This window comes from Pongo pygmaeus, chromosome 17 (genome assembly GCF_028885625.2).
Source record: "Pongo pygmaeus isolate AG05252 chromosome 17, NHGRI_mPonPyg2-v2.0_pri, whole genome shotgun sequence".
Taxonomy (NCBI): Eukaryota; Metazoa; Chordata; class Mammalia; order Primates; family Hominidae; genus Pongo; species Pongo pygmaeus.
This window is the reverse complement of record NC_072390.2, coordinates 38944788-38969126: the sequence shown is the minus strand read 5'-3', so window position 1 is coordinate 38969126 and position 24339 is coordinate 38944788. Positions and strand designations below refer to the sequence as shown.

General features: G+C 40.9%; 1 pseudogene; it reads left to right on the top strand.

The window, feature by feature from the left end:
• Positions 1–5728: 5728 nt before the first annotated feature.
• LOC129018766 (eukaryotic initiation factor 4A-III-like) lies at positions 5729–23427 on the top strand (annotated as a pseudogene).
• Positions 23428–24339: the final 912 nt, after the last annotated feature.

Below are 24339 nucleotides of genomic sequence, written 5' to 3'. Positions count from 1 at the left end.
TTTTAGATGGGGTAGATAAAAGTGATAGCTTAACATACAACATTTGTCAAGGAAGATTTAGCCTCAGGGACAATGTTGGTAGTGTGCAATCTAAATAGCACCACTACAATCATTAGTTGAGTAAAAGAAAGTTGATTCTGCCTATTTTTTTAATCTACACAATATATACTCATATAAAGTTTAAACTGGTTTAAACATTGAAGTGATTTATATAAAAGCCCCACAAGAACAACAGGAAGTACATTCAGATGGAAAAAGTACAGTCAGCTGGAAGTATGAATGTGCTTGGGGCAATTGTCTTTCTGGCAATCTTCATTGTATTGCTCTGAACATAGACGTTTATATGGTGAAGGAACATGAAAGTTCCATTTGTTCAAAGCACCTTTCAGGGGTGTTGTTACATAATAGCTGCACATCTGGCAACGGCTCAAGAAACTACGTATGATGCCATGTTTACGCAACCACCACTATACCATAGTCCAAATTCCCGGGTTTTACAATAACAGAATCCAGCAAATTTTAAAAAATTAATTAGATGTGTCTTTACACTACATTTGTATCCATGGAAATTTAGTAGCTATACCTGGTAATGTGACACCTGTGGCCATATTTCTGCTGTTGTGTCCACCACATCTATTAGGATTGTCTTTTGGTGTATCTTGGCCACTTAACTGTCAGCTTTCTGAAACAGAATGAGTGTCCCTCCACATATCGTGCTTGACAAAGAAAGGGTTTTCGAATACGCTTATTCCGGGAGTGAATGCTGTGATCTGATTACTTGCTCTTTGGGGCCTCTCTGAAATGTACAGTCACAATATCAAGTTCATTCTGCCCTTTCCTAAGTCAATTTATCCAACTTCATAGTAGCAGCTAGCCTTTTTGGAGCATGTGTAATATATACACACTGTGCTCCGTGGCCTGAATGTATTCTCATTCAATCCTCAGCACAGTCCTTCAGGGTTGATAGTATGATCAACATTGTCTTCATTCTACAAAAGGAAAAACTGAAGTTTAAGGAAGCTAAGTGATTTGCCTGGAGTCACACAGCTAGAAGAAGGCCCAGCCAAGAATTAAGTCTACATCTGTTGGATTCCAGAGCTAACATCTGATCTTTGTCATTTCACTAAAATTCTGAACCAGAAATGAGCCAAAGAAAAAGCCAAGTGCCCATTAGTAATGGATAAAAAGCATCTTGTCTCCGAGGGCCTTGGGGCCTTATAAAAATGCAGGGAGTTCTTCACCTCTTCCATCTTTCCTGACTCCAGATGGGGCTCTGAGCTCTCTTGCTTGGATTTCCAAGTGAGGGAATGAGCAGAGAAGGAGACATATTCCCGCCCCAGTCTGCACTAAAAGAATGGGAGTGGGCATGACAGCAGAACGGGTCATGCTGTCCTCTGGCTTTAAAATGCCATTTATCAACTGGGCTCCGTGGCTCAAACCTGTAGTCCCAGCACTTTGGGAGGCCGAGGTGGGCGGATCACCTGAGGTCAGGAGTTCGAGACCAGCCTGGCCAATATGGTGAAACCCCATCTCTACTAAAAATACAAAAATTAGCCAGTGCAGTGGCAGGCGCCTGTAGTCCCAGATACTCTTCAGGCTGAGGCGGAAAAATCACTTGAACCCGGGAGGCGGAGGTTGCAGTGAACCGAGATCGCGCCACTGCAGTTCAGCCTGGACGACAGAGGGAGACGTCACCAAAAATAAAAAATTTTTAAAAATTAAAAAATAAAAAAGCCATCTTTCTATAGCAGTGGTCCTGTAGTTATAGACCAGACTCCAGTACAAAACCAAGATTCTATTATAAGATTTCCACCTTATCCACAGCCCTGGGGGAGACAACCATATTAATTAAATTTCACCACTGCTGAATTCCATGAGCTCCTTCTATGCTTACCAGGAGCATCTACATGAAGAGCACAGGGTCTGTATCCAGCCAGAGTAAGCAACCATTCCATTATATAATCTAGGGGAGGCCAAAAGGCCCAGGGCCTCCCCTGAGGCCCCATTTAGGCTGCTCTAGGAACTGAACCTTCCAAGGCTGCTCCTTCTCATGCCCTCTGGGCTGGGCCAAGCCCCTTCCTCCAAACTCCCACAACATCCTCTACTAATGAGTATATAACATCACACAGCAGCCATGAAGGAAAAGCAAACGTGTCAGTTGAAGAGAGACCTCCCTATCCCGTCCAGCTCTATTCCAGCACTCCTGGGGCAGAACGTGCTGCTTGGTGAATCTGTGAGCTTGCTCTCCAGGGATGCTTAGAAGCAGGCAGCCATTCATCTGGGTCCTATGGGGACAGGGGTTTAAGGGGCTTCCTGCATTGGGCAGAATGTTGGAAGAGGTGACCTCTAAAGTGTGACTCTTCAGTTCCGTGAGTACTGTGCTGAGTCTTTGTGTGATGCAGACTCTTGACAATCTAGACTTCCAGACAAAGGGAAAAATGATGGCTTTCACTCAGGTTTGCTGAGGATGATTTGCAAGTGCCCAAGCATCGCTTTGTCACCTAAATCAGATCATTAACCATGGTTACTCCTTGGTAAGATGAATTTTATTTCTTTGTTGAGTTGCTTATTTATAATCCCATCTTGTTTTGCAGAAGCTCTGGGGTGACTATAATGCAAATTGGACAAAGCAAGAGTGCTAAAAATGCAGAGACAGACCTTCAAATGCTCCCAAATCCTAGCGCCCAGCAGCCGTCCACAGTATTTATATGGAGCAATGGTGACATCCAGTGGTCAATTAAGTTACACCTGGATGAGGTTTCTGATTTTTCCCCCAACCTAGAAATAATCATACCAGAAAAATTATTTTTTGAACAACTCAGTTTTGGGCTCCTCCGAACATCAAGAAAAGCCTGAATGTTGTGTCTTCAAATGCAGGATAACACTGGCCTCTGCCTCTCAGCTTGTAGCATTCATGTCTGGAGACAGCCTTTGCTCAAGCGTAGAAAAAAGAGCTCTCTACTGCCTCATCTATAAAATGGAGCAGGTAATAAACTACCTGCCAAATTGGAGTCAGCAATGAGTTGCCACGGGAAGCACAGTGTGTGAGGATGGCCATAAATGTGTACAGGAGGAAAATGAGAGAGACAGTGTTCCATAAGTCAAACCAGGAACAAAGAACAGAAAGCTGAAAGAATGAGCCCAGCTGAAGGCTCTCAGACAGAGAACTGTATTAGGGTAAGGCCCTGGGCTTATTTGCTTTTTCTCCCCCGGCACTTAGCACAATGTCGGCACATAGCAAGGGCTCTGATATTTTTGACTCTTTGAATGAATGAATGAATGAAGGAAGGAAGGAAGGAATTGAGGGTTTCCTTGGCATTATACCCCAAAGGATCTGCCAGTTAAGGATTTGGTGGGTCTGTCCAGCCTAGTTTGGATCTGGAAGTTGCACCTTGAGGTCACATCTAGAGATCAGCAAGAAGGATAAAGTTTCTGAATGATCTAAATGTCTCAGAATAAAGTAGGCTGGAACAGCACAAGGTAATTGTGTGGGTTAAGCAGTGTTAGGAGCTAAATTGGTATAAATCCCATCTCTGTGTAGTTTGTACACTGAAAATCTGCATGTTGAGTTATCTAATTTGCCAATTGAGTTTGTGGTGTTTGTAGCTGACCCACTAAGCAGTGGCCTGGGAGAATGGAACAGGAGCTTGTGACAAGGGACAGTCCCTAAGCTCATGGTTTGACAGCCAGACTTATCAGAGGCTGATCTAAAGGGCCTTTTGCCCAATGCTCTAGATGGTTTTGCATAAGCTGTAACTTAGATCGTTTATCTCATTTTAAATAAAATATTCATAACTGACCCCTAAAATGACATTAAAGAAAATATTATTCAATATATTTTCTTTAATGTCATTTTAGGGGTCAGTTATCTAGAAAGATATTTTTATTGTTTAGAGTCTCTTGCTACTAAATATGTTGATTATATTGATACAGTGCTAGCAAACAAAGCAAAATACTTAAAAGATATTGTCTAAATAATCTTATACCACTGTCCTCTAGATCCACCTTGGGGGGAAAAAAGGGTTAAAAGACCCTTTAAACCACATCAAATGGCATTTTTACATAACCTGCAAAAAATTGACAAAATGATCGTTTCCAATTCATCATCCTATAACCTTGCAAAAAATGCAATAAAACATGATATTCTTGGCAAAGGCAATATGTCTGAATTCCAATTATACAAAAACACAGAGAAATCCAAGTCAATTTCTTCTTAAAGCTATAATTATATGAAAGAGCAGAAAGTCTTATAACAACAGAAACACATTTGTATTAAGAAGATAATTCTTGGCCATTACCAGAAACTTGTTAATTCTTGAAAGAGCACATGTACATAAATAGTTAGTACAATTATTATACTTTTTTCCCTACATGAAATATGGTAATGTCAGTGTTACAGCCAATAATAAATGAAAGAGTGTGAATGTGAATTTATTTAATGGTTGTACTGCATCTTCTGTGCAGATGGGCTGCAGTCTAGATTAGAATAAAGATTTGTAAGAGTCGAGAATTGCTGAAATGATTGATTAGGAGTACAATACAATCTTCCTGCCCTACGGGTTCTCCTATTAGCAAAGTGTCATTTGCCCTCTGATGTGTTACATAATCCCCACAACTTCCCAAGCTCAGCATCCTTGAACCAAGTGAGTCCTCGGTTCTCACAAGTAATTCCTTTCAAGGTCCAAAAGCCCAAGTATCAGAGAAAAGAGAAATGTATAATCTGAGACGAAAAAAAGGGGCCATCTGCATGCTTAGTTATAGATGCCAGCAACACCCTGTTACTTGATTTCATTTCATTCCTTATATAACACATAAAATGCACTATACAGAATATAACTGATTTGAATGAAAGTCCACTAAAATGAATTTTCTCTGAGGTTTTTTTTGAGGATTTCAAGACAACTTTTAAAATAATTAGACATACGATATCATTTTGCATCTAAAACCTCTGCCTTGGTTTCTCATTGTCACATAGATTCTACTTGCCTTTTATGTCATATAGATTCTATTTGCCTTATATGGCACCGGCCATAGTGCTCTGACCACAATATACTTCTCTCCTGCCATTCCCTCATACACCCTATCTACCCCATACCTCCACCAAAGAACACTCAGCATACCAAACAAGTAAAAAATAAGATAAGGGATTCATTCATCTACATTTCCCAGATATCATCATTCATTTAGCAAACATCTATTTCACACCTTCTATGTGACTGGTTTTGAGTATAAAACAATGAAGAAAACATTGTTCCTATCCAAAAAACTCATAATCTGATAAACTTCTGTCACACAGGGCTATGTCTTCTTGTTATGAAGGAAATAGGACACACACTATCTTTCCAATCACCAAGGAGAAAGAGGCTGAGGCCCAACAGAACAGCATAGGTAATATGGTAGCCAAAGCTCTCTACTAGAGAAGCAGCTTTCTTTGCTGGACACCATGGCTCATGCTTGTAATCCCAGAGTTTTGTGAGACCAAGGCAGAAGAACCCAGGAGTTGAGCCCAGGAGTTCAAGACCAGCCTGGGCAACAAAGTGAGACCCTGTCACTATGAAAAATTTTTTTAAATTAGCCACAGTGGCACACACCTGTGTACACACAGCAGCACATACCAGCTACTTGGGAGGCTGAGGCAGGAGGATCACTTGACTGAAACCCTGTCTCTAAAAAGAAAAAAGAGGGGAAAACAAGAGAAGCTGCTTCCAATTATCAATCACATCCAAACATGGGCCAACCCACGCCATTTACCCACAAAACAATGAAGGATCGGAGAGAGAACTGGCCTTCGAAGTGCAGAGTGAAATGCAAGAGAGAATCTGGTATCAGGCAGATCTTTCAAGGTCACCAGATTCTTGATAATGCCAGAAACAAGACCTACCACGTGACCATGATGAGAACGATGACCAGGCCCTGGGATGGCCCTGGTGTGAGCAGAGTAAGCAGAGGTGAAACCTTGGAGCCCAAAAGGCTGGCAGAAGAAAGTGATGATTTAAGCTCACCAAGAGAGCATTCAGGTCCTGGGGTAACTGAGGTGTGAAGAAACACCAGCACTTTGGTAGCAAGAAGGGCCTGGGATTTCTGCCTTTTGGCAAAAAGCAGCCATGAGAATTTGCAGATCACACAGATTAGTGGAACAAGACTAAGTTGACCACTTCCTCAATGGATATAGCAAGGGATGACCAGGCTATGAAAGACTTGGAACCCAGCTCTCACTCCTGACCAAGATTTCTCATCAAGGTAAGGAAGGAAGGTGGGAGAAGAGAGGTCCCCAATGAATGACATAGCATCTCTCATTGTCTCAAAGCTACCATTTATTGAGCCCTTACTAATCCCCATGACCATCCATGCAGTATTATGATCTCTCATTCTATTATGAAGAGACTCAGACTCAGATAGACTAAGTAATTTGCTCAATATCCACACAATTAACCATGTGTTGGAGCCACAGTTCTAAAAGCAGTACATCTAATCACTATGCTATGCTGCCTCCCTGTTTGAGTTGCTTAATTGGCCCCAAGTCTCATGGGAATGGGAGCTCTATTGCACATCACTAGGATAAGGGCAAATGCAGTTAAGCTGTTCTCCACATAAGATGCCAAGCAACACTGGTCCCAGGCTGACTTCACACCAGCTTAGCCTTTAAAACTAAAATAAGCTATCAAGTGCTAGGATCAAAAAATAAATAGCTAAAAAGTATCAACACTGATCAAAGAATAAAGTCAACAGTCACATACGTTCATATCTAGTTTATACCACAGAGCAGTCATTGCTAAATAGAAATAACTCCCCTTAAAACCAAAACGCAGGATCAAAATAAATGAAAAACAAAACGGCTATTCTATTTTGGAAGTCAGTTATACAAGTTGGTTACATATAAAGGGGACTCATTTCTCTATAAGTATGACTAGAAGGTGTTGGTGATTATTTTAAGTCTTTGCCATGCTACATAGAGATTGTTTATGCAGCAAGCAGTTGCTACAGACGCAGGGGCTGGAGAAGAAATGTGCATGCCTCAGCAGAGGCAAAGGAGTGTAGGGACCTGTCAACTGAAACTTGGTTACTGAATAAAAATATTTACAGCACTACTTTATGGAGTGATCCACTTCCAAGGCATCAACTGCTTTATGCAATATCGCATCACACTAAAAATGTTCCCTTCTGGGTCTACATATAGAGGAAGTTGAAATATGTTCTTATGAATATTGACATGATTGGAACAGATATTTGTAATTATACCTAAAATGTAGTTTAGGGGGCATAGGATTAAGAGTGCTGCAAACTGAAATTTTTGATATGTCTATTTTATATTGTGAAAAGGACCTCTGTATGCTTTTTTTATTTCTTTCATGCCATTAGAAGGATATGTATGTTCTGCAATTTTAGGATAAGGTTTTTGCTTTGCTGTTTAGTGATCTAGTGGAAAGACTCCACAGCTGAACATTTGTCTCTGCAGTGCATCTAGAATGTTAATAACCCAGTTATCATATAACTTGCATTTGTTTAGAAAAATGAGACAGATCTCTTTTTTATCCATTTAGTTCAGTAAATGCTGTATGTTTAAAATATATATATATAAATGTTCCCTCAGACCTAAGTTTCTCAGCCTTTGCACTATTGATCTATTAGGCTAAGTAAATCTTTGTTGTGGGGCAATTGTCCTGTGCCTTGCAGGTTTTTTAGCATCATCCCTGGTCTCTACTCGCTAGACACCATCCCCCCAATGTGACAACCAAAAATATCTGCAGACATTGCCAAATGTCCTCTGGGAGCAAAATCACCGCAGCTGAAAATGATGCCTACACTATCCTATCAAGATTGAGCCTTGATATTCCTAAATTGTGGCAAAGAGCTATTGTCTTTACCAGAGGTCAGGGTGTTTCTGGATGAGCTCTCCCCATCTAAGCATCTCAAATGCACTACCTGGAGATTTGGCTCTCATAGGGCTGAGAAAAATGACCAGGGCCAGGTGTGCACAAAGAGAATTTCCTCCTCTAATATTTAAGTACAGCTTTATTTTTGTTTTGCAATTAACCTCTGCTCCACAGCCTTTAGTACATCTAGTAGTGTTGTCAAGGAGACAATCTCCAACTAGTAGATAACAGGTAGGCCAAGATAATTGGCCCTTGGTTCCTTTCTGCGGCTCCTGCACACACACAGTGGGCCTTGCTGCCTCCATAAATCAGGACTGGCTGCATGATTATTGTATCCAAATGAGAAACTCACAAATTCTAGTCTCCTTTTCTTACCTGGTTTAGAACTAAAGAAACACATTTAATTTGCTTCACCAGATCAAATAAAGAGAAAGTCTGGCAATAGCGATAAACCCCAGAGATCAGCTAAATTATGTCCCAACTTGACATTTATATGAGCACACACCTCTCAATCTCCAGAGGTGATTAGATTAAGGTTATTTTAGCTTGCACTTCATGCATGCACATCCCTAAAGACTCAGGAAAAGAGGTGGATGGTGACTAATACCATCAGTGATTTTATTCAAATGCTTTGTATTGCCAATATGCTGCCTAAAATGTTACTTAGGATGGAGAGCTGCATTTCAACAGAGTGCACGCAAAGCCTTTTACATTTTAGCGTTAAGGTTTTCACACCTGCTCTCATTCAGAGCCTGAGCAAACCTTTCTGCTGTTGGGACACAGGATCATTGTTTCCTATCTGGGCAGCATCCCACATGGCATCCTCTACCTCCAGAGACAGAAATCATTTTGCTCAGAGATTTTGACTTAGTTCATTAACTCCAGAACCCTCAGGAGAAGGCTGAGACAGTGCATTGGAATGCAGATCGAACTACGCTGAGTCTCCCGTGTGCATGGGAAGGTGGTGAAAAGCACTCCTTTACCTCTACTCTGTATCAAAAAACAAAAACCAAGAGAAAAATAACTTGTGCTTCATGAAAATCAAAATTAGAGCTGAAATGCCCAGTTGCCAACAGCAAGCCAAAACCAGCCTCTCTGTCCTGGCATGAGTTAAATCCAACTGATCGCGTCCAGGGGTGTTGCATTTATCCTGCCTCAATTTGTTCTTGAAAGGAGAATAAGCACGATCATAAAGGATTTCAGATTTCAGATCTGATAGTTTGAGGAATAGATACAGAATACATCTCAAAATGTACTATCTATTCGCATGGAAAAGTAGTAAATTATTGTTGTTTTGGGGTTTTTTGGTTTTGTTTGTTTGTTTTGAGATGGAGTCTTGCTCTGTCTCCCAGGCTGGAGTACAGTGGTGTGATCTTGGCTCACTGCAACCTCCACCTCCCAGGTTCAAGTAATTCTCTTACCTCAGCCTCCCAAGTAGCTGGGACTACAGCTGCGTGCCAACACACCCAGCTAATTTTTGTGTTTTTAGTAGAGACAGGGTTTCATCATGTTGGCCAGGCTGGTCTTGAACTCCTGACCTCAGGTGATCCGCCTGCTTCAGCCTCCCAAAGTGCTGGGATTACAGGCATGAGCCACCTCACCCGGACAAATTATGATCGTTTTTTTAAAATAAATAAATTCCTCCAATCCAAAAGACATGTTTCAGCCTTGGTTAAAAAAAATATGGGTAGCAATTTAGTGTTCTGAATTTTATAATTACTTTATCTGTAGCTTGTAAAATAAAATTTAAACCCTTTTAAATGGTAGAAATATATATTGTTTCTCTTACTTCTCTGAATTCTCCTTTGCTCTTTATGTATTATTTAATCTCTTAATAATAACGCCATTCATCCTCTATTTTGCAGACCTCTTCCAAATATTCTATCCTGTTGCTATTGTGGTAGACCCTATCTCAGAACATGTGTTCCAATTTTAAGGTCCAAAAATACCTACAAGTGCCTATAAGAACAAAACACAAAATACTTTGGAAAGAGACATCCCTCATCGTGCCCAAACTCCCAATATCCTACTACACAGAAGTGTCAGGTGCAATGGAAACTCCATAATTCATTTTCCTCCTTTGCCTATATTTACCCTCACCTCAATCCACAAAGGATTTCAGGCAACTTACAAAAGTATATACATCACAAAAGAATAAAATAGTTGAAGGAATCAGGGCAAAGGGAAATGAGAAGAGAAAGTTAGTGAAAATCAAAGGTAAGATCAGAATGCAGACAAACATAACATGGGGCCCTGTCCAGGTACAAGAAGTGACACTGGAGTGTTCATTTAAGCTGCCTAATGGCCAAAGAGATGACAGAAAGACCATCCGTTGTGAGACTGAAAGTAAACTGTTCAAGAGCAGCCTGGTTGGATGTCAAGACCTGAGAGTAATCTCTCTGGTGGTGCCTCCTAAGGAGGGACCTCAACGGCATCTGAATTCATTTTTTTTCATCTTTCTAACCTCTATCAAGGGAACGCCTAAGCCCTCCCAAGTAAGTCATGGATGGTTCTCATTGTTAAAAATAATCACTAGGGAGGAAAACTTGGAGACACCATCCAGTGACTCATAGAGCTGCAAACGTTTTTCCTTCTTACTCCTTGTGTCTTACAGTTTTATTACGTGCTTTTTGGTCCCCTTTCTGTAGCACGCTTGCTAACTCTCCCATCGTATAGATAAAGGTCTAGCCGCCCTAAAAACCCACTCTTTGAAAGTTGTGTATAACCTTGGAGCACCAGCCCCCAGACTGAAGAAGACTTCACATGAATCAGGACCTGTAGCACCATAAAAACACATTTTGCTCTAAAATACACCCTGCCAATGTTCACGGAAAATTGTGCAAACTCTAGATTGCTTTACTCGTAGCTTCCTATAGTACTTAAGTCCTACCTAGAATAATTCACCCTCAGTGAAACCTTTTTTTGAGGGGAGGGGACGTATCATGGAAAAAAGCAGGCAACTGAGAGTAATAATGAATATTACATGCTCTTGTAAAGAATGTCTTCAAAGGAGGGGAGGCTTGCCAGCATTACTGAGTAATGATCTTTGAACACAGCATTAAAGTCATAGCATGAAGGAAGGGAGATAAAATATTTAATGACACCTAATATTCCCAGCTCTAGCAAAAAGCCAAGAACTGGTCACAGTTTCTCAGTAGCTGCACATTTTAATATCATTAGACAACAATTTTTTCCAATCAGAGTAATAAAGTTACCAAAATCACGGGGTGGTAGAAAGGAAGGGAAATAAAGCAGGTTATAAACTGCTTGGAAATCCTGTCTTTTCCAATTGACTTTTAATATGAATGTGGAAACTGGGCTCAACAATCAATTGGCTCACTTGGTTCACAGATCGGCCAGAGCCTCAATAAATATTGAGGATGTTTCTATAAAACAATCTTTGACTAATCATGTTCAGGACAAATCCTTTAAAACCCCCCTCACCTCCTGGGACACAAGTGTGGTCAGAAGTCCTTTTTGGCTCTAGTGTGTCATTGCCCTCAAGTCTTCTAAGCCTGCCAATAAGAATCAGTTAAAGGAGAGATACATATCTGGAATTTTGCACCAGGCAAGTAAGTGCTTCAAGAGGATGGGGTGGAGGTAGATAAGTAGGTAGCTAGGTCGATAAGGCAAGGAGATCTGTTCTGTCACAAGAAGAAAACAAGGCAGGAGCAGTGGGCAAACAGAAATCAGCCTATGGAAGGACAATTTACTGAGATACCAATTTGCCTGGGTTCTCAAGGAATATTCCTCTCGTCCTCCGCTGCACCATCCCCCTCCAAATAGCAAGGTCCTTACTGTTCTTGCCACAGAAATTTGAGAAAATATAAGCTACTTAAAGTCTACTTAGAGCCACTTTTTTGTATAAGCCTGAGTTGTTTTGTTTTGTTTTGTTTTAAGATACAGAGTATATCAATTTTCTAGGACTGCTATAACTAAGTGCCACAGACTGGGTGGCTTAAACAACAGAGATTTATTTTCTCACAGTTTTAGAGGCTGGAAGTCTGAGGTCAAGGTGTCGGCAGGATTGGTTTCTTCTGAAGGCTCTCTCCTTGGCTTGCCAGGTGGCCACACTCTTGCTGTGTGTTCCATGCTCATCTCTCTGGGCTGCATCTGTCTGGTGTCTCTCCCTGTGTTCTAATCTCCCCTTCTTACAAAGACACCAAGCTTATTGGATTAGGGCCCACATGGATGACCTCATGTTTACTTAATTACCTCTTTAAAGGCCCTATCTGCAAAAACAGTCACATTCTAAGGTGCTGCAGCACTTCAACATAAGAATTTGGAGGAGCCCAAAGTTCAGCCCATAACACAGAGAAACATATTTTGGGGGATGAAGAGAGAGGCATGTAAGTCCTGTGGGAAGCTCCCATCCACACCCGTTTCAGGGAGTACCCAGGGAGGTGATAAGACCTTGAAGGTGTTGCTCTGGGAGACACCTAGAGAGGACAGACCTAAGTACAATGATGCCTCGGCCTCCTTCAGGATTCCTGGGCCCAAAGACATGGCACACAAGTAGCAGAGCCTCCCAATCTGAAGGCGGGGACACTAAGAATTTCTATGGTCACAGGAACAGGCTGGTGGCCAATGACCAGATGGTCATCCCTGATGCTCAGGCTCTAATGCCCAAATCCTTTGCACCATTCGTGGGTAGGATCTCACAGGGAGCCTCAGCAATGACCAATATTGAATTTCTAGACAGCCCTGTGGATAGGGGCTGTGCAACAGATTTACATTAGTTTAAAGAAAACATAGAATGTGATATTTCTTGTTGCTTACAGAATGAATTTACACCTTCCAGAATTATGTCAGGATGTATATAAAGTTTAGGAAAGAAAAAAACATAATAGAAACTAAGCCCATATTTATACAATAAGCCAACCAGGGCATCTAAAACTGCACAGAAGCAGGACAGAGTTTAAATTAAGAGGTCTTGGAGTACAAAACAATTTATTTGGATGTAAAAGGCAAAAGTGAGTCAGGTCTCTTGACCTATTCCAACAATACACTAATCTTTTCCATAAATGATAATAACTGACTGTAGTTCTACGTGCTAGGAGCCAACCCCATCCAATCACTTCAGCATTCTTTTTTTTTTTTTTTTTTTGAGATGAAGTCTTGCTCTGTCATCCAGGCTGGAGTGCAGTGGCGCAATCTTGGCTCACTGTAACCTCTGTCTCCTGGGTTCAAGTGATTCTCCTGCCTCAGCCTCCCTAGTAGCCAGGACTACAGGTGCCTGCCACCATGCCGGGCTAATTTTTGTATTTTTAGCAGAGATAGGGTTTCATCATGTTGGCCAGGATGGTCTTGAACTCCTGAGCTCAGGTGATCTGGCTGCCTCAGCCTCCCAAAGTGCTGGGATTACAGACATCAGTCACCGAGCCTGACCTCTCATTTAATTTGAAATTGTTATCATAACTCTCCTGTGTATCTCAGTATTTTAGCATTATTTGTGATCTTAGGTATCTCTTGTTGACACAATCCTCCTCCTTAAATGATAAACTTCATGAGAGCAGGATCTCTATTTTCTACTTCTTTTGGACTGCTTCATCGTAGCTAGAGAAATTTTGCTCAGTTAATTCCAGGTGACAGCAATGACCGAGAAGTCTTTCTTTTCTTCCCTCCATAAGCACTAAACAGAGCCTGTGTGACCCTTTGTATTCCTGAGACAGAATGGGGAGTGAAATCTCCCTGTTTTTCCATTAACACAAATTAAGGACATTTTCAGAAAAATTTTCTGGCAGGTAGCTAAGTTCTAGAAAGATCACTGGAAGAAAAAAGAGGTCTGGCATTGAGAAAAATAAGAGAAACCAGAAGAGAGGCAGATTCCAGGGAAAAAGCACGAGAACATAATTAGTTCTGTTTAGGGTAATACGAGCACTTGAAAGTCCTCTCCACCCCTACTCCCACCCCATCCCCAGCCAAATAATGTGCTTTTTCTAAGCCCTGACTTCTGAACCACTAAAGAAATAAAACAGTAAAGCAAATAGGAAATTAAAACATCCCCATTATTTAAAATAAGGTTGATATTATAGAACACAGTGTATATCTGCAGGCCAGTGGATTCGCTCAGGCTGAGCCCCAAATTAGACTGCTGCTTGTCCTCCCCACCCTGGGAGGATTGGGTGCCCTTTATCTCCCATGGTAGGTGCAAGGACTTTCCCACTAAGCCTCCTGAAGGTCAAGAGGAACAAAGACCACATGCTCTCCAAGAGCAGCTCGCCAATCAGGGAGTTCTCTCCAAAGTGGAGAGGGAGTACAAAGAGGCTGAAAGTGTCGTACTAATGCACATGACTCCCCACAGAAGAAAACATCAGGAGTGAAGAACATGTGTTCTCTCCCTATGGACATGTTGAGCATAAGGTCCTAAAGACAAGCCAGTGGAGCCGTCCCACAAGTGACTGTAGAGGGATGAGGGAGTGTTCAGGAGCGAGGTCTGGGCTGGGACATGCCCTGGGTATTGGCAGTGGACACACAGTGATGGAAACCAAGAACTGAGATGTGCTTCCTCAGAAAGGGGATGTAGAATGTGAGGAAAGGGGGAGTGGGACTAGAGCCCTTAGGAAGATGAGCATTCAGGGGTAGAGAAGACAAAGAGAAGCCAGGGAAGAAACGAAGAAGGAAGCGTCCAAGAGCTAGCAGAATAAGGGCAGAATGATGTCGTGAGAGCCAAGAAAAGGAGAGAAGAAAAGAGTGAGCAATAATGACCAACGACAGGAATCGGGGATGGCTCGGGCAGGTGGTGGCCCGGAGAGCACTTCTACCCACTTCTGAAGAGTAGTTTTGAGATGACAGCCTAATTGTAGTGGGTTGAGAAATGGATAGAAGTTGAGGAAAACCTATTCCCCGCCCTCAAGGAGAGGAGAGCTTGGTGGCAGCTATGGATAATTAAACAAGCAATTACAAAAGGCATGGTCTTTGACTTGGATTCATGAGTGTGTCCCGAAAAGGTCCAAAAAAATCATGGACCAAGCTACAAGTGCCTCATCTGGATGTGCATTAATCTGGGAAGAGATGTATAGCTTTCATAAAATCCAATTGCCTAACATGAGGAAACAAGAAAACAGGCTACTAAATAGAGACAGGTCAGGATCCTAAGCCCTCAGAAAGGACAAGTTTATTGTTAAGGTCCTAGGTCATGGCAGCCAAGTAGGGTAGGAAAAGAACTGAATCCAGAAAGTCAACTACATTAGTCCATTTTCACACTGCTATAAAGAACTTTCCTGAGACTGGGTAGCTTATGAAGGAAAGAGGTTTAATTGACTTACAGTTTTGCATGGCTGGGGAAGCTTCAGGAAACTTAACAATCATGGCAAAAGGGGAAGCAGGCACCTTCTTCACAAGGCAGTAGGAGAGAGAAGTGCAAAGGACGAACTTCCAGACACTTATGAAACCATCAGATCTCTTGAGAACCCACTCACTATTATGAGAAGAGCATGGGGAAAACCGATGCCATGATCCAATTACCTGCCTCCCTAGACATGTAGGGATTACAGGTCCCTACCTTGACACGTGGGAATTACAATTCAAGATGAGATTTGGGTGGGGACACAGAGCCAAACCATATTAACAACTCTTCCAGAGGTGTTTCACTAATTGATACCTGGGGGGCGCTTGAGGGGTCAGTTGAGGAAGTCTTGGTAAAAGAACAGGAGAAACTAAAGCAATGAGAAAGAAAGAAAGCCAGAGCTGTCATCCATGAATTTCACAAATATCTGATAAATGCCTGCATGTCCTAGGCAGGGTGCAAGGCCTTGGATACATCCTTCATGGAGCTTACATTCTAAGAGCTTTTGTGTTTAAAATGAGATGCTGAAACTTGAGATTTCACAGGTGAAAACAGCTCTTTCACTATATCAAGTTAGATTTGCTCAATTATTTCATTCTTAAATAACCATGTTCCCACCTGGAGGGCGGAAAAAAAGAAAAAGAAAGAAAGAAAAACCATGTATGGTGATTAACCCAGCAAGCTGCCAGTTCAATCTCCCATGCACTCCTTTGAGTCATGAGGGAACAAGGAAAAATCAGGATGACAATAAAAAGAGAGAGAAAATTAATATGTTAAAACTTTACATTTCAACTTTGAACTGACATTGCAGCAAGGCTCTTTCCAGCTGCTTTGTCTGGCCATGCCAAGAAGTGACCATGATTTATGGTGCCACCTCCATAATTTCAATGCTCTTGATCTCCCACCGGAAGCAGTGACAAGTAAGGTTAACTGCTGTGTAAAGAGACAGTATGAGTAATGCTTCATGCACAGAGCTGGCACTGATCTACAGTGTGGGGGTGAAGTTGGGGGAGGAAGCAGGGATGTCAGCCATTGGTTAAATCCCTTTCAAACGGCAATCTACCAAATGCCGTAACACCTTCTGGAACTGTCAGGACTTGTGTGGAAAAATACCCTGAATTGTGTTAGGATCTTTTGCCTTATCCTTGTTGCCTTACAAACATGCAAACAGCCAACTTGACTGATAATTACATTCTGTATTGTTAATAACAGCTAACACTAAGTGTCCGTGCCATGCCAGACCCTGTCTACTTGGCTTACAGTCATTGCTCCAGTTAATCTTCCTCTTATCAGCCCCCATGGTCATCCCCATTCACAGATGAGAAGAATGAGGCTCAAAAGGTTAAACAGCTCACCCAGGAGTGTGAAGCCAAGCCAGGATTTGAGCCCAGATCATCTGACTGCAGGAGCCTGCTATATTAGTCCATTCTTGTTTATTTAATCCCATCTATTTATTTTTACATGTATTTTTTTTCTTTAGCCAGCATACATACATTTCTTTTTTTTTTTTTTTTTTTTTTTGAGATGGAGTTTCACTCTTGTCACCCAGGCTAGAGTGCAATGGCGCAATCTTGGCTCACTGCAACCTCTGCCTCCCAGGTTCAAGAGATTCTCCTGCCTCAGCCTCCCAAGTAGCTGGGATTACAGGCACCTACCACCAGCCCCAGATGATTTTTTTTTTGTATTTTTAGTAGAGACGGGGTTTCACCATTTTGGCCAGGCTGGTCTCCAACTTCTGGCCTCAAGTGATCCACCCACCTCAGCCTCCCAAAGTGCTGAGATAACAGGCATGAGCCACCATGCCCAGCCTGCTTACATATATTTCGAAAGGATTACTTGCTCTGCCACTAGTGAGTAGCCTGGGGTATGTGTCACTATAGAAAATCATTCATTTAATCTTCCAAAGCCACAGTTTGCCTTGGTAAACAGGATCTAGATCAAAAATTGTTGTATATGTAAATATTCTTTGAAGGCTAATTACTTTTTCATATGCTTATGTCTCATTTCTCCTAAATAAGGGAAAAAGAAAGGAGGAACTAACATCAGTTAAACACCTACTTCATTCTAAACATTGTTTCAGGTGCAGAAAGCCTCACAATAACCCCACCAGGTAGATATCTTTATCCCCATTTTATAAATTGGGAAATTGAGGCTCAAGAAAGTCAAGGACATTTTCCAGGTGTAACTGTGTGAGAGGTAGAAGTGGGCTCAAGGGCCTCCGTGATTCCTCACCAGGACTGACACATACTATGGATCTCTTAGTAACTTTCAGTGCCTCATACTCTATTTTACCTACAGGTGAGCAGAAATTAAAGGGAAAGGAGAAAGAAAAGAAGAGAAGAAATTAAGGAGCAGGGTGAGAGTTGGCTTCGAAGATTAGATATCCCTGAAACACTGAAGAAATGGCTTCTCTGCTTTCCAAATTTCCTCAAGATCTGTCCTAAGCCTTATCAGGGAATGTTTGTTTGTTTGGTTTGTTTGTTAGTTTGTTTTTGACAGGGTTTTGCTCTGTCACCCAGGCTGGAGCGTAGTGCCACAATCACAACACATGGCAGCCTCAACCTCCTGGGCTCAATCAGTCCTCCCACCTCAGCCTCCTGAGGAGCTGGGACTACCGGCTGACGCCCCTATTCCTGGCTCTTATCAGAGACTTTGGATTACAGTTGTCTGGACAACAACCTTGAGATGCTACACTCAAAGTTTCTTGCCTGGCAAAAAGCCAAACTCCCTCCATCTCCCGGTGCATGCACAGTACCTGTGTGAGGTTTTCTTTCCAAAGCGCCTGAGAACAAGGCCAAGGCTGTGCTGCTATTGGGATTTTGTCCCACACATTAACTCAGCTGACAGTGACTGGGTTCCTAGAGAAGGAGCTGGGGGCCTACCTGCCTCTCTTCACACAAACATCATCTCAGTCTTATCTTCTCAACTCTTTCACTGCACTGAAGAGTTCTTGAAAGTCAGTTCAAATCTCACTTCAAACTCTTTTTCGCTTAGAGAAATAAAAATGCTGTTGTTTTTGTCTAATGGAAGTACTGTGCTGTGACTGGATCTGTAACAACGGCATGTCAAAATGCCAAAAAAGTGTGTCAAAAATAACATTTAAAAAAACTCAGGGGAGACATGTTATAGTCCTAAATGAGCATTTTTATTTCTCTGTGTTGAAATGTGTTCGTTTCCTCTCCAGGGTCTTAATAAACCTCAAAGAAACACACAACACTTAATGAACACAATTTCAGGGCCAATTCAGTTCTTGATATCCCATTACTGTCAAAACATCTCTCGCTTGTATTTGTGAGTTCTCCTCTTACAAGTCTTTCTCTTCAATTTCTTCTTCACCGGATGCTTATTTTCCCTAAATCTTGAACCTCTGAAGTATATGCATATTGCCATGAAGTTAATCAACTAAAAAGAATTAATTTCAATTTATTTTCTTTGTCATTGTTGAGGAAACATCATCAACTATTTCCTGACACATTAAGATAAAAGTCAAATTCACAGCAATCCTGTGTTGCCAAGGGTTTGTTTATTTAATTTAATGGGCTTTCAAATAACATTCAAGAGAGTCTATATAGGCAATATGCTCACCTCCCATGATTTGGCTGAGAAAAGATAAGAATATCTAAATTTTAGAGCCTGTTCAGCTAAATTCAAAGTATTATAGTGTTGGTCGGGTGCAGTGGCTCACGCCTGTAGTTTCAGCACTTTGGGAGGCCAAGATGAGCAGATCACTTGAGGTCAGGAGTTCAAGACCAGTCCGGCCAACATGGCAAAAGCTGGTCTCTACTAAAAATACAAAAATTAGCCAGGCATGTTGGGGCGTGCCTGTAATCCCAGTTACTTGGGAGGCTGAGGCAGGAGAATTGCTTGAACCCAGGAGGCGAATGTTGCAGTGAGCTGAGATCTTGACACTGCACACCAGCCTGGGTGACAGAGTGAGACTCTGTCTCTAAAAAAAAAAAAAGTATCATGATGTTTCTTTGCATAACTTGTAGAGGAAATATTTACTTCTATCAAGACCCATGGTGAAGATTTGATCTAATGCCAGGAAGCTCCTTGAATTTCCTGGTTCTATCACTTCATCCACTGCTTGTTGTCTACTTTGCTTTCTCACTGCAGAGGCAAACACATGACCCAGGCAGAAAAATCAAAATCAGGATGTCTCCATTTCCTGAGCAAAGCAATTGAAAAGCAGGTGGACCTGTGGCATAGCAAAGCCATGGGTTTTTTTTTAAGAATTATTTTAGGCCAGGTGCAGTGGCTAACGCCTGTAATCCCAGCACTTTGAGAGGCCGAGGCGGGCAGATCGCTTGAGCTCAGGAGTTTGAGACCAGCCTGGCTCTACTCTGTCTCAAAAGAAAAAAAAAATTATTTTGATAGTAGGAGGGAAAAGATGTAAGGTCTCTTCTTAGTCCAAGAAGAATGAAGAATGAGGTAAGCCTAAGCCTGGCACAGCTGGTGGCCGTTTTGCCTGGATGTGAAGAATGGCTTTCTAAGCATGAAGTTAACAAAGGTAGCCAAGAGCCAAAAAATAAAGAACACTCTTGATAATAGTGTTTGAACTCATAGATTCAGCTCTTTTCAAAGTCAGATCCACCCTCTTAGATTTCCAAGTTACATGAGCCAATTCATTTCCTTTTGTGTCCATGTTAGTTGAATTTTGCTTCTCAGCATTCCTGAATAACATACCTGATTCTTCCCACAGGTACCCAGAAAGAGTGTTTCATAAGCTAGAAGGCACAGTGGTTCCATGTGAGTGGGTTTTGTACCTTCCTGTTGCTATAACTGAATCCTGCAAAGATGCAAGGTGCTTTTACCCAGATGGTTTTCCCACAGAAATGGACTAAGATTGAAGATCTGCCCACTTCTCATCCCTTTCTGGTTTTTTTATTTCTTTTTTTAAATTTTTTATCTTCCTCATCTTTTTAATAATAGCTTTTTACTGCAGAAGAGCACTGATTGCCTTCCCCATGCTACATTTGCTAGGTGTTCTGATACAACTATGATGGGGCAGCAAATAAGTACAATCTTTCTATACTACGCAGCAGTAGCAACAAGGATCAGAGTCTTTGAAATACCCGTACCATTGGGATTATTCCAAAAATACTAAGAAACCCATTGATATTAACGGATCAAGCGCGAAAATCCATACAACTGTCTCCATAAATGTTGAAAAGGCATTTCAGGCTGGGTGTGGTGGCTCACTCCTGTAATCACAGCACTTCGGGAGGCCGAGGTGGGTGGATCATGAGGTCAGGAGTTCAAGACCAGCCTGGCCAACATAGTGAAACCCTGTGTCTACTAAAAATACAAAAAATTAGCTGGGCATAGTGGTGTGCACCTATAATCCCAGCTACTCAGATGGTTGAGGCAGGAGAATCGCTTGAACCCAGGAGGCAGAGTAATACAAACATGTATAAAACACAAATTCAAAAGGTACATAAGGTTATACAGTGAAACCAAGTCTTCCCACTCTACCTTCCAGCCACCAAGAGTCCAGCTTCAGTTTCTTGAACCTGGGAGGTGGAGGTTGCAGTGAGCCGAGATGGCACCACTGCACTCCAGCCTGGGCGACAGAATGAGTCTGTCTCAAAAAAAAAAAAAAAAAAAAAAAAAAAATTTCTAGTGAAAACACATATAATTAAGAAAAAAACATAGACAAAGCCATTCTAATGTTCCTACGGGGAAAAAAAAAGTAGTCAAGACTGTTCAGAAAAATGTAAAGTATTTATCTGAAAGGAAAAGCAAGAAAAAGAGTAATAATGAAAAAGAGCAATAATGAAAAAGAGCAATGCTGGGTGTTGACATATATTATAAAGCTAGAATAATTTTAAAGTACGCCACCATTCATGAAAAAAATACCAATAGAACATAACAGAAAAATTGATAAATAGACCCAAATACACAATATAAATTTAATATATGGGTTTTTGTTTTTGTTTTTGTTTTGTTTTTTAAGATGGAGTTTCACTGTCACCCAGGCTAGAGTGCAGCGGCACAGTCTCAGCTCACTGTAACCTCTGCCTCCCAGGTTCAAGCAATTCTCGTGCCTCAGCCTCTCAAGTAGCTGCAATTACAGGAATGTGCCACCACACCTGGCTAATTTTTGTATTATTAGTAGAGACGAGGTTTCACCGTGTTGGCCAGGCTGGTCTCAAACTCCTGACCTCAAGTGATCCTCCTGCCTCAGCCTCCCAAAGTGCTGGGATTACAGGCGTGAGCCACCGAGCCAGGCCTAATTTAACATATGTTAATGCTGGCATTTTAAAATAACAGGGGAAAGGTAGTTTATACAATAAATAGTACAGGTTAGCTATGTGAAAAAATATTCAACTGTATCCCTATCTCACACTTTACACAAAAACAAATTTTAGATTGAGCAAAAATCTAAGTGTAAAATATAAACCCATAAAAATATCAAGGGAAAATGGAAAAATATATTTAAACTCTCCAAGTGGGAAAAGACATTCTTTGTATGTGACAAAACTCAGAACCCTGAAAATAAAAATTTTGAAAGGTGGAACCATACATATAAAATATTTCTGAATGGCAAAAACACACAAATAAACAAACAAATAACATAAACAATTGAAAAGATAATCTAGGCCAAAAAACACACACTTGCAGATGATATCACAACCAAAGAGCTAAAATTTCCTCACTATGTAAAGAATGTCCTACAAATTAATAAGGAAAAAAACAACCCAGAAGAAGACAGCCTGCTCAGGAAAGGAAATAATTAGTGACTTCCAAAAAAATGCTCGACTTCACTCAAAATAAAAGAAATTAAAATTATAATGAAATAACACTTCAACCTTCTAAACTGGCAAAGTTCAATACATTTGATAATACACTTTGTAGATGGGAATATAAGAAAACAGGCTCTCTCTTCTCATACCACTGATAGAAATATAAACTGATATAATCTCTATGGAGATAAATTTTGTAATATATATCAAAATGTTAGATGTTTGTATCTTTTAACTCATCAGTTCCACTCCTAAGATCTTATCCTGTGGAAGTGAGATTCACATAGCATGATTCACTACAGCATTGTTTATTGCAGGAAAAAATCAGGAACAACTAAGTGTCTATCCATAGGAGATATACACTCAAACAGTACACAGCCATTAAAAAGAAAAATGCTAGTCCCAGCTACTCAGGAGGCTGAGTCAGGAGCATCACTTGCACCCAGGACTTGGGGACTGCAGTGTGCTATGATCACGTCTTTGAATAGTTACTGCACTCCATCCAGCCTGGGTGACATAAAAATAATAAATAATAAAGCATGTCTTTACGCTGTGACACAGAATGATCTGCCAGATGCATGTGCTCATAATGCAAAGGATTTCTCTGAAAGGAAAAGCAAGAAACTGAAGCTGGACTCTTGGTGGCTGGAAGGTAGAGTAGGAAGACTTGGTTTCACTGTATAACCTTATGTATCTTTTGAATTTGTGTTTTATACATGTTTGTATTACTTATTGAAAATAATTAGGGAACTTCCTGATAGCTTAACACATGGAGGTTCCTGGAGAGTGGCCCACTCAGGAAGGCTTGGAAGCTCCCAGCACTTTCCCCACTACCTTGCCCTATACATCTCTTCATCTGTATCCTTTGCAATGTCCTTTATAATAAACAAGTAAACTTAAGTTTCAAAGATCAGATTTGCGAAATGTTCAGGTACTTGCCTCCAGTCACACAAGTAGTTCTTATCGGTGCTATACTGCCTTGCAAAATCCTAGAGATGACCAACAAGTACACGATGGACCCAATCCACATCTTGGTGAATTGACTCTGGAAGGCATCAAACAGCTTTTTGTGGCAGTGGAAAGAGAAGAGTGGAAATTCGACATCCTGTGTGATCTCTACAAAATGCTAACTGTCATTCGGGTGGGCATCTTCTGTAACACCAAAATGAAAGTTGACTGGCTGATGGAGAAAATGAGAGATGCCGCTCTCACCATGTCCTCGATGCACAGAGACACACCTCAGAAAGGGCCACAGTCCGGCGTCAGCACAGGGCTCATTTCTACAGATGTCTGGGCCGGGAGGTCAGAAGTCCCTCAGGTGTCCGTCATCATTAACTATGACCTGCCCAAAAAACAGAATTGTACTCACACAGAATTGGGAGATCAGGTCGATACGGCTGGAAGGGTGTGGCCATTAACTTTGTAAAGAATAACCAACATCCGCATCCTGAGAGACATTGAACAGTACTATTCCACTCAGATAGAAGCGGTGTCTATGAACGTCACTGATCTGATCTGAAGAAGCAGTCCCACTACTCTAAAGATGAGTTGGAGACTGTTCATCTATTTTGGGCTCCTGTTTGGAAATATTTAGGAGCAGCTTCTATTTAGCGGGGTTTATGTGGACTATCTTTACATAGCTCCCCACCATACACCCCAGGAAAAGCTCTGGAGATGCTGCCATGTCTTCTTATCCATATGTAAATAATGCATTGCTCTAAGTCTTTCTCATTAAACATTTAAAACTTTTCCCATAAAAATAATAGTAATTAGAATTATTCAAATTATTAAATTATTTTTAAATAACAAAAATAGAATATCCATACTTCAATGCAGGAAGATTGTTTCTAAGACTCAATTTTAAGAAAATAAACCAAAATACAGAAAGTACATATACATTCACCACAATAGTTTTTAGTTGTTTTTGTTTTGTTTTAATAATGAGGAAGTAACAACAACATAAATACCCAATATTAAAAGAATAAAGAAATAATATATTACATGCATGAAATGAAATATTATGCAGCTATTAAAAATGATGTTTCATATGTTTATGAATAATGATGTTATGTTTTAACAACCTGGGGATGTGGTTATGTAATAAAATTCAGTGAAAAAAATCAACGCAGATAATTTTATATGCTATGATCTCAACTACGCAAAAATACACATAGGAAGCATGTTAAAATGTTAATAATTATCTCAGCGCAGTGGGATTACAGAACATCTCTTTTCCTCTGTACTTTTTCATAGTTTTCAATTTTCCCAAGATGGGGATGTATTTTTACTATAGTATCAAAAATGGTTAATAACAATTAAAATCTGGATGCTCTTGCTCACAAACCCTGGATCCCTTATTTACTAATGACTGACTCAGAGAAACATCTTTCTAGGACTTCATCATACATTGCACACACAATGGTTTTCTGAC